Source organism: Prionailurus viverrinus, chromosome D4, assembly GCF_022837055.1.
Source record: "Prionailurus viverrinus isolate Anna chromosome D4, UM_Priviv_1.0, whole genome shotgun sequence".
Taxonomy (NCBI): domain Eukaryota; kingdom Metazoa; phylum Chordata; class Mammalia; order Carnivora; family Felidae; genus Prionailurus; species Prionailurus viverrinus.
The window spans coordinates 48692704-48702072 of NC_062573.1; positions in this window are offsets into that span (position 1 = coordinate 48692704).

Below are 9369 nucleotides of genomic sequence, written 5' to 3' on the forward strand. Positions count from 1 at the left end.
TATATACACATATACGGTGGTATATATGTATATATGTGTGTGTGTGTGTGTATATATATATATATATATATATCTCCAAGATACTCAGATATAAAGATCAGTTCTCCTTCTGTCAAGGTAGATAATTCTGAGTATCTATCCCATTTCAAAAGCTCCCAGTAAGGTCTTCTAAAGCTTCTGCTGCAACTGTACCATAGTTCAACTTCTCTGTCTAATCTTGCTTCCCACACCTCTCACAGCTGGCGTCCTCTGGGAAATGGTGCAAGAAGGGATCAAAAAGTTCAGAGCAGTGGTATGCTTGAGTGGAAATATTATAAGACTGGAAAACATGCCAGGTGACTAGATTCACCAGGAGGGCCCAGTGGATACCCCCACTTACTTAAGTGATCAGGAATATGCTCGTGAGACAGGCTCTAGCATCACTGAGATACTCGGTGGTGGCCGACAGCTGGTGGTTGTTGGAAAATTTTGTTTATTGATCGTGCAGAGCATGGTAGAGCTCCAAGTAACAGAGGCCAGGGTGGCATTTGATATTGGAAGCAATGATATTTCTGTAATGAGTCACACGACTGGGGTGTCACCTTGGTGAGGAAGTTACGGAGATGGTTAACAGAGTACAGTGGCCTTAAGGACAAAATAGATGGAAGATCCAACAAGAGTGTTGCTTAATCCACTCAGTCAAAAGAAATCAAGGTTGGACGATCAGAAGGTTGAGTGCAGCCATATCCCTTCCCTAGTCTCCATACCTGAGACAGATTTTGGAGCTGGATCCCTGAAAGAAATGCCAGGTATACAACAGAAACTGAAAGAGGGGGACGAGATCAATCTTGGTTTATGTATGGGTCGGCTCAACATGTGAGTAGTGCAAGTTAAAAATGGACCGTGGCTTCATTATAGTCCCATTCAGGGAGGACCTTAATGGAGCCCCAGTGAGAAGAAATTCTTCCAATGAGAAGAGTTTCTAATGGTATACCTTGTCATCATTTTGTGTGGAAATAGAAGTATCCCGAGATAAAAAATATATATATATATATAAACTCATGGATAGTGGTGAATGGGTTGGTAGGTTGGTCAAGGGCCTGAAAAGAGAAATGTTAGAAGATGTGGTATAGAATGATCAGGTGGAGAAGCATGTGAACAGACCTATGGGATGGAGTGCAAAGAGTAAATACCCTTGTATCACGTGTTAAAGCCTCCAGAGAGCATCCACCAAGAAAGAAGCAATGAAGAACTAAGTAGACAGAAGGATTTCACCAGTCGACATTAGCCAGCTCTCTCATCAACACAAAAGCTGCACGAATGAATAGTTATCTTGGAATGAAAGAGGCTCTTCATGGACTCAATGTAACTTCAGTTACTGCATGGTGGCAAGTTTATTGCATTGGAACCCTACTACCCTGGGAGGGACACCACTTATCTTGAGTGGAATATTCATATTGGACTTAGTCATCCCTATAGTATATGGGCACCAACATCAAAAAAAAAAAATCTCTGGGGCGTCTGGGTGGCGCAGTCAGTTAAGCGTCCGACTTCAGCTCAGGTCACGATCTCGCGGTCCGTGAGTTCGAGCCCCGCGTCAGGCTCTGGGCTGATGGCTCAGAGCCTGGAGCCTGTTTCCGATTCTGTGTCTCCCTCTCTCTCTGCCCCTCCCCCATTCATGCTCTGTCTCTCTCTGTCCCAAAAATAAATAAACGTTGAAAAAAAAAATCTCATAAAATGTCATATAAGACCAAGGAACACTTTTCAGCAAAGGAAGTGATGTGGTAGATATGACCGTGGAAGGCACTGGTTCTATCACTCACCATACCTAGCAGCTGCCAACTTGACCGACCTATGCATTGGCCTAGTGCAAGTGAAGCACTGGTTTAGGGATGATACCCAGTAAGAATAGAGCACCGTCCTCTAGGATGTGCTATCCACTCTATATCAATGATGATTAAATGTTTTGTTTACGGTAGGAAGCATACAGGAATCCAGGAATATATAAGTGGAAGCAGAAGTGGATTCTTTTATCATCATTTCCAGGGACCCGCTTGGAAATTTGCACTTTTTCTCTGCATAACCCTGAGATCTGTGTGTTTAGAATTCCTGGTTTTCAAGGGGGAAACACTTCCCCCAGGAGAAAGCAAAAGTCCCATTCAACTTTAGGCTATGGTTATCTGCTCACTGAGGTTCCTTGTGTCAAGTGACAGGCAAAAGAGTGGGATCACCATCCTGCCAGGAATAGTTGACCCTGATTCTCAGATAGACACAGATACGTTGCTATGTTAGGAATGAAGAGAACTGTAGGTTTTGTACCAGGTGATCCATGGAAAGGACAAGAGTTCCAGCAAAAGCCTGAGAAGGGTCTAGAAACCAGAGACTCAGACCTGTTAGGGATAAAGTTCTGAGTCGTTAAACTATCTAGACCAGCAGAGGTGTTGGCTGAGAGTAAGGGGATTTAGAAATATTGACAGAAGGTGGGATGGTAAGAACTAGATGCAACACTGAGATTAGCTGCAGTGGTTGGGGTTGAAGTTTGTGTACTTTTTTGGTAAGTTTCCTCAGGGGAAGAGACCAATCAGGATCCAGGATTTGCTGTTCTAAGAACTTATTATATGAAGCAAGAGGGTCAGAGAGCTGCCGGGGGTGGACTGAATTGGTTGGTACTATGGTGTATTACCCAGAACTGCCTCCATGGCTGAAGTTCTCACCCTCAACTGGTGGGCATGTCAGTGGATCTAGGTTACTGACTGATCCTGTACCCAGGTATTTTCCTCAGCTGAAGACAGGATGCTCCTTCATATTCCCGTCTCTTCTCCAGGAGCAACCTGCATGTAATGATTGGTCAATAGAGAGGTTTAAATGTCTAGTCTTCTTGCCTGGACAAATTTAGGACTTCCTCTAGAATTATCTATGGCTTCTGTTACCACCACATGTGTTTCAAATCTTCCTCTGCCAAATCCTGCTGCCCTTATCCCTCATAATATTGAGAGCCCTTCCCAATAAACTTCCTGCTCAGAATCTGATTTGTAGGAAACCCAATCTGTGACAAATGGGTATGTATTAAGGTATAGGCTATACTATTCTATCAAAGAGAGCTAAACATAACATGGCTTCAGTACGAAAGAATGTTATTTCTTTCCGATGTAATAATCTGGATGGTCTTGGCTGGCAAGCAACTCTGCTTCATGTGATTATTCAAGGACTCAATTTCCTATTTCATTGATTCATTACTCCCTTGACTGTTGCCTCATTTGGCATTTGGCTGAAGCTGTTTTCTCAGTATGTTCTTGGCCATGGGAAAGGGGAAAGGAGTGTGTGAGAACACATGTGTGTTGATTTAAAGCTCAGACCTGGGCTTTGCACACCCTTTCTCCTTGAATTGGGAGGACTTAATCATGGGTCATATCTAACTACCGAGGATACTGGAAAATGTAGGGTTTCTAACTTACATGCCTAATCTCAACCCTGTTCTAGAAGAAGGAAAGAAGGTTTTTGATGCAATGTTTCCATTATAGGTAAGGAGGTGAAGGTGGAAAGCAGAAATCATTTCAGGTTATCGATAAAGTGACAAGATAAGGCTTTAGAAATCAAGTATGGCGGGAATTGGATAGTCATAATTTGCGCGAGAGAATTTTATCGTAAGGTGAGCCGAACAACTATACTACTTTTCATGTGGAAGCTGTTTTGTCATGGTATCTTTTATAACAGATGTGATCTCTTGTCTAAACATAGTTGACGTTTCTGTTCTCCACTTACTCCTCACCTGAGGCAAAAATGGGTATTGCTCTGTCAGAACAACGGTGAAGGAGTTGTTCTCAACCTTTCTTTAAAAGAAGAATTAACAGAGCAGTTTTCTCCTTCCTACTCCCCCAGTGGACAGGGTCAGGGGGAGGGTACGTCTCCCCAAGGATAAGACTTAGTGCATAAAAAAAGTAGAATGTCACATATGAAAAAAATGGAGATGGGGTAGTATGGAAAAACACTTGAGTCTTTCAGGTCCAGTCAAGCGGTCAGAGCTTGGCCTCCCCCTGGTCCGGCCTCTAGATTTATGATTTTTCCCAAATTGCTCGTCCTTTTCTGGCATTCACCTCTAAATTGGGTTGTTTGATGAAATAAACTAGAGCTTTCCTTTCTGCTGAGAAATGCACTTCAATTTGAACAGGCATTCAAAGTGTAGGTTGGACCCAGTTAGAGTTGGAGCTCAAGAAGTGTCTGTTGAATTTAATTAAATTTTTGGTTTTCATTTTAGCTAAGTAAATCATTGCTTGATCCTCAGCCCACATGGGAAGCCCACCCCCTAACATCCAGAAGGAAGCAACAATAAGCAACAGCCTACTGAGTGTTCTAAGATCTCGACTCAGCTGTCTGAGGAGAAGAGTTTTATTTTTATCTGCCTATTCCAGATGTCTATTTCTCCGAATGATGCACGAAGGGGAAATTCGGAGAGAAGGCCCCTGGACAGCCCATGGCCACCTGGAGTCTATCTCGTATGTCATAAACGTTTAGAGATAAGGGGTACACGCTGGACCATCTGATGTATTTTGGTGTGTATGTGAAAGGAATTATGAGAGATTGGCATTTCGAGCAGGAACGAACCAGATCTCCCTGGGTTGGCATTCAGTTTGGGCAGCCGAGCACATTCTCAGTGCTTGGGAGTGACAGGCACATTGCCACTATTCTGGGCCTGGTTCACAAAGGAAGAACGACGGTTATCGTCTGTGATGGCAGTGGCTTAAGGAGCCACTGGCAGGGGTGAGGGATTGGGGCAGAGGGCAATCAGCAAAGTTGGAAATTCCCTAGAACACTAGGACTCACTCGCATTGGCACAAAGACCCACGTGACCTCCCAGGACCCCTTGTGGCCCTGACACTTGAATTTCTACATCTCAAAAAATCAAGTAGCACCTGCTAGAGGTTCCGTCTTAAGTGACTTTAATAAACCCTAGCTGTTGTCTGAGGGCAAGAGTTACACGTTTATGATTAGCATCAGCGGGTAGCAAGGTGTGTGCACAAAGTGGCGATACTTTGATGGCAAATCCTTCCTTTTCAGGTACTTTTGAAAGGCCAACTTATGTATAAAGTCAAGTTTCCCCCAGATTAGTGGTCCCGTCGGCGCTTGAGATGCTAGCAGGGGGAAAAAAAATCAGTATCATGTTCGTCTTTAAAACGGGCGACGTAGGACACCTGGCCCTCTGTTATTACAGGGACAGCGTACGGGAGTCAACTGGGGCACAATACAGTTCTTATTCCGAATCAGAATCCATCTGTACTCTATAGCAGAAAGACAAAAGAGGATTGTTAGCACTTCAAGGCACCTTGACAGAGTCATACTGCTTGACTCTTTTATTCATTGCCCCATCTGCTAAGTGAGAGCTCTCTGACACAGGTTGGTGCAGAACTCTTAAAGCCCTTAGTCTGCTTCCTATTGGTTCCACATGTGTTTGTATTTGTTCTCAGTAGGCAGAGATTCCGGGGAGAAAATGAACCGCTGCAGATCGATTGCAGTATCAGTCATGCAGAAGACGTGGTGAAGCGTGCCGTTTGATTTTGATCTAGTTTTAACCCTTGCTGGGCAGTTGCCCTGGCTCCCTGGCTTTCGTCTGCCTCGGTCTGTGCTCGAAGCCTCCGAGGCTACAGGTAAATGGGGGGAGAAAAGGCAGTGCGATGCCCTCATTTCGGGAAATACACCATTTCCCCTTTAAGTCTTTCAGACCTCGAAACCTTTCGGCCGCTGTCTGGGACGGCGCAATAGAAAAGCCAGAATGCAGTAGTGTGGGGTGTGTGTGTGTGTGTGTGTGTGTGTGTTATTGCTGCCATGAAAAGATATGCCTTGTTTACGCAGCCAATGAAAATTCTCAACAGAAGTACGTTGACGGCACAGGCCAAGTCTGGGCCCACACTGACAAAAGACAGACGGGCCAAACTCGATGGTTTACTTAGGCGACCATTCTCCCCAGTACGATTTGTCTTTGTCCTTTCCTTTCTCATTTTGTTTTAAAGAGATTCAGTGAGATTGAGTTAAGGATGTGGTGTCTATTTCAGCCTCAGCTTTGTGATTTTTGCATCTAGCCTGGATTCTGTTACAGCCATCGTGACGTCGGGATATTTTTCTATGTGCAATTTCGAGATAGCGGAGAGAAACAGGAAAAGGCATGGTGTTTCCTCTCAGAGTTCCTTTGTAGTGGGATCTGGAGGTTGCATGTGTGTGTGTGTGTGTGTGTGTGTGAGAGAGAGAGAGAGAGGGGGGGGGGTGGGGGAGAGGGAAAGTATCGCACAGCCAAACAAAACTTTTGCCTCAATAAGGCTATTTGAGCTCCCTGCTGTTTTCTAAAACTCTGGGAGCCTAAAGATGGAGATCTTGGAGAGAAGAATGAGCCCTCATCTCACTGGACAGTGGGGAGCCTGAGGTTCGGGAATGACTTATTGCAGCTTTCTTGGCCCCTGAACTCACATATTCTGCCCCGTACCCCTCTGTACGATTCTGAGCCCTGCTCTGCTGGCTTCAGTGGGTCTATCCCTCTCCTCTCCTTTCTTTCCTAGAAGGGAGAACCGTATCCCTTGGGGTTTTGGCCGTTGGAAACAATGGAAAACATAGTCTAAATTGGCTTACACGAAAAGGTGTTTTGTAAGTTTACATAAAACTGTGGGGGTCGGGCTGGCTTTGGTCCTGTCTGAGCCAAGGGACTCAAAAATCCGCAGGAACTGGTCCATTTCCATCTTTGACCCGTTTTTGCTTTTGTCTACACCTGGCTTCTTTCTCACACTCCATACGCCGGCAACGATGACTGAATTATTCCTTTCCAATTTCATGTCTGCATGGAGAGAGAACCTGGCTTTCCATTAGTAGCCCCAGAAAATGTCTCACCAGGTCTGGCTTAGATTAGTTCACATGCACAACCATGAACCAACTCTGGGGCCAGGGGAATGCAGGTCTCTGGCCAAGACCGGAGCGATCATGTTCTTGAAGCTAGAGTAGAAGTCAGCCTGAAGTTCATTTGGGAGAAGGTTGTTTCTAAGAGAAAGTTCTGGGTACTGTCATCAAAGGAATGGGGAGCGGAGGCTGCTTGTCCAAACAACAGTCCAGAAATTAGGTATTATGGGAATCTTGGGTGCTGAAAGGGGAAAAATGATAATTGGGTCAATCAGAGCTCCATAAAGTAAGTTAAGCATGTACGTACGTACGTATGTATGTGTGTGTGTGTGTGTGTGTGTGTATGTAGTGAGTGTGAACCTCTGTGTGTGTATGTGTTGGTAAGGATGCTGGTTCAACACACTGGCTTTGGAACTGGATGTCCTGGGCCCAGACCCTAATTCTAGCAGTAACTAATTCATGGACTTTTTGATGAGCTCCTTAAATTTTAGACTGGTTTGGCTTTATTCTACAAAGAGTTGGGGTCAAGTTAACCCAGCATCATTTCCGAAGAGATTAAGTGATGACTTTATCACCAACCTCGTTTATCTATTTTTTTTTTAAATTTTTTTTCAACGTTTATTTATTTTTTGGGGGACAGAGAGAGACAGAGCATGAACGGGGGAGGGGCAGAGAGAGAGGGAGACACAGAATCGGAAACAGGCTCCAGGCTCTGAGCCATCAGCCCAGAGCCTGACGCGGGGCTCGAACTCACGGACCGCGAGATCGTGACCTGGCTGAAGTCGGACGCTTAACCGACTGCGCCACCCAGGCGCCCCTCGCTTATCTATTTTTGTGTGCTGTTGCTGCAGATAAAAATGGTATCTCAGGATAACTAAATGATTGCTTAAAAATACTTGATGTACTCTCGGCTACCGTCTCGAGGGTGGCCCGCAGTTCTACTTTTCTAAGTGACCCCTGTTTCGGAAGGAGAAACTACTTTTCTTTCCGAGATAGTCTTCTCCACTGTCCAAGACCCTTCTGGGCAGACCCTGAATGACTCTGTGTATATGAAGAATGCGATAGTTTGTCTTCTCAAGGAAAACTTCTTTTGCTGCATGAAGCTTATGCCCTGCCGCAGGAATCTATTAGTTCACCAAACTTTCACCTTCCCACAAATGTTTCAACAGCTGGGGCGCAAAGTCTCATTCAGAGACAAATGTGCGCACCACATTTACAGTCGGGAATTCAATCTTCGAGCATCACTTGATTAGAATGAACATTACAGTGCATTGCAATTCTTTTCATTTAAATAGCAGCCAATACATTTATGCCACAACCCATCCCCCATCCCAGAGCCTATTCAAAGAGGTTTCGGTTAATGCCATTTTCACCAACTGACATCTAAATATTTATAAAACTCTTTCGGTGCCCAAGGCAAGCATACCCCAGTATTTACATGGCTGGTACACACACACACACACACACATACACACACACATGTGAAAAGTCACGCGCACATTTTTGTGGAAATTAAGAACACATTTCTGATTCTGTTCTTTTTTTTAAACATTTCTTTAAATGTTTATTTGTTTTCGAAGGAGAGAGAGAGCATGAGTGGGGAAAGAGCAGAGAGAGGGAGACACATACTCCAAAGCAGGCTCCAGGCTGTCAGCACAGAGCCCTACGCGGGGCTCGAACCCACGAACCATGAGATCATGACCTGAGCCAAAGTCGGACGCTTAACTAACTGAGCCACCCAGGCGCCCCTCTGATTCTGTTCTTAAAAAGTGCTTCAGTACGTGTCCTGCTACCCAAATCTCCTTTGAGGGTTCATCTCTGTTAAGCGATTAGCACAGTAGGAGCTCAAAAAACATGAGCTGTATTAAAGTGATTATAGTTATCATATGATTTTAATTGTTAAACAGTATCTTTGGGAATGTTGATTCTATTGGGCTTTTTGTTTTTCTACAGTGGGAAGTGTATGGTTCTTATACATGTTTAGATCAACCACTCAGGTAATCTCACTGACCCAAAGAGAGTTACATGCGTTCATTATTATTCCTGCAAATTAATCTCGAGGGAATACACCACTCTTTTGGATGTTTACAAACTTCTTTTCCAGAAAGTTCCATATAGTCTTACAAATGTGTCTACCGGCAAAGTGTGGATCTTGCTGACTCAATATTGCTCCCCCTGCCCACTCCCACTGAGGACATTCCTGGTCCTACTTGTTCTTTTTTCCTCTTTTACAGAGTAGGTATCACCAACACAGCGTGTCGGTGACTTCACTGATCATGTGTATTATTCTTCGTTGGCCTTTCCCTTCCGGAATGTGATCGCCATGAAGGCAGATGTCTGTGTTTCTTTTGTTGACTGATGTGTCCCAGTCACCTTCTGCACCATTTCTTTCTACCCCAGATAACGTGTTTGGTTTTGTTGTTCTTTTTTTTATGAAATGATATGGTTTTACAGTGTGTCTGAGATAAGGGCAGTTCTGTTTCTGGTAAGACAGAAACTGAAATGTTGACCTTG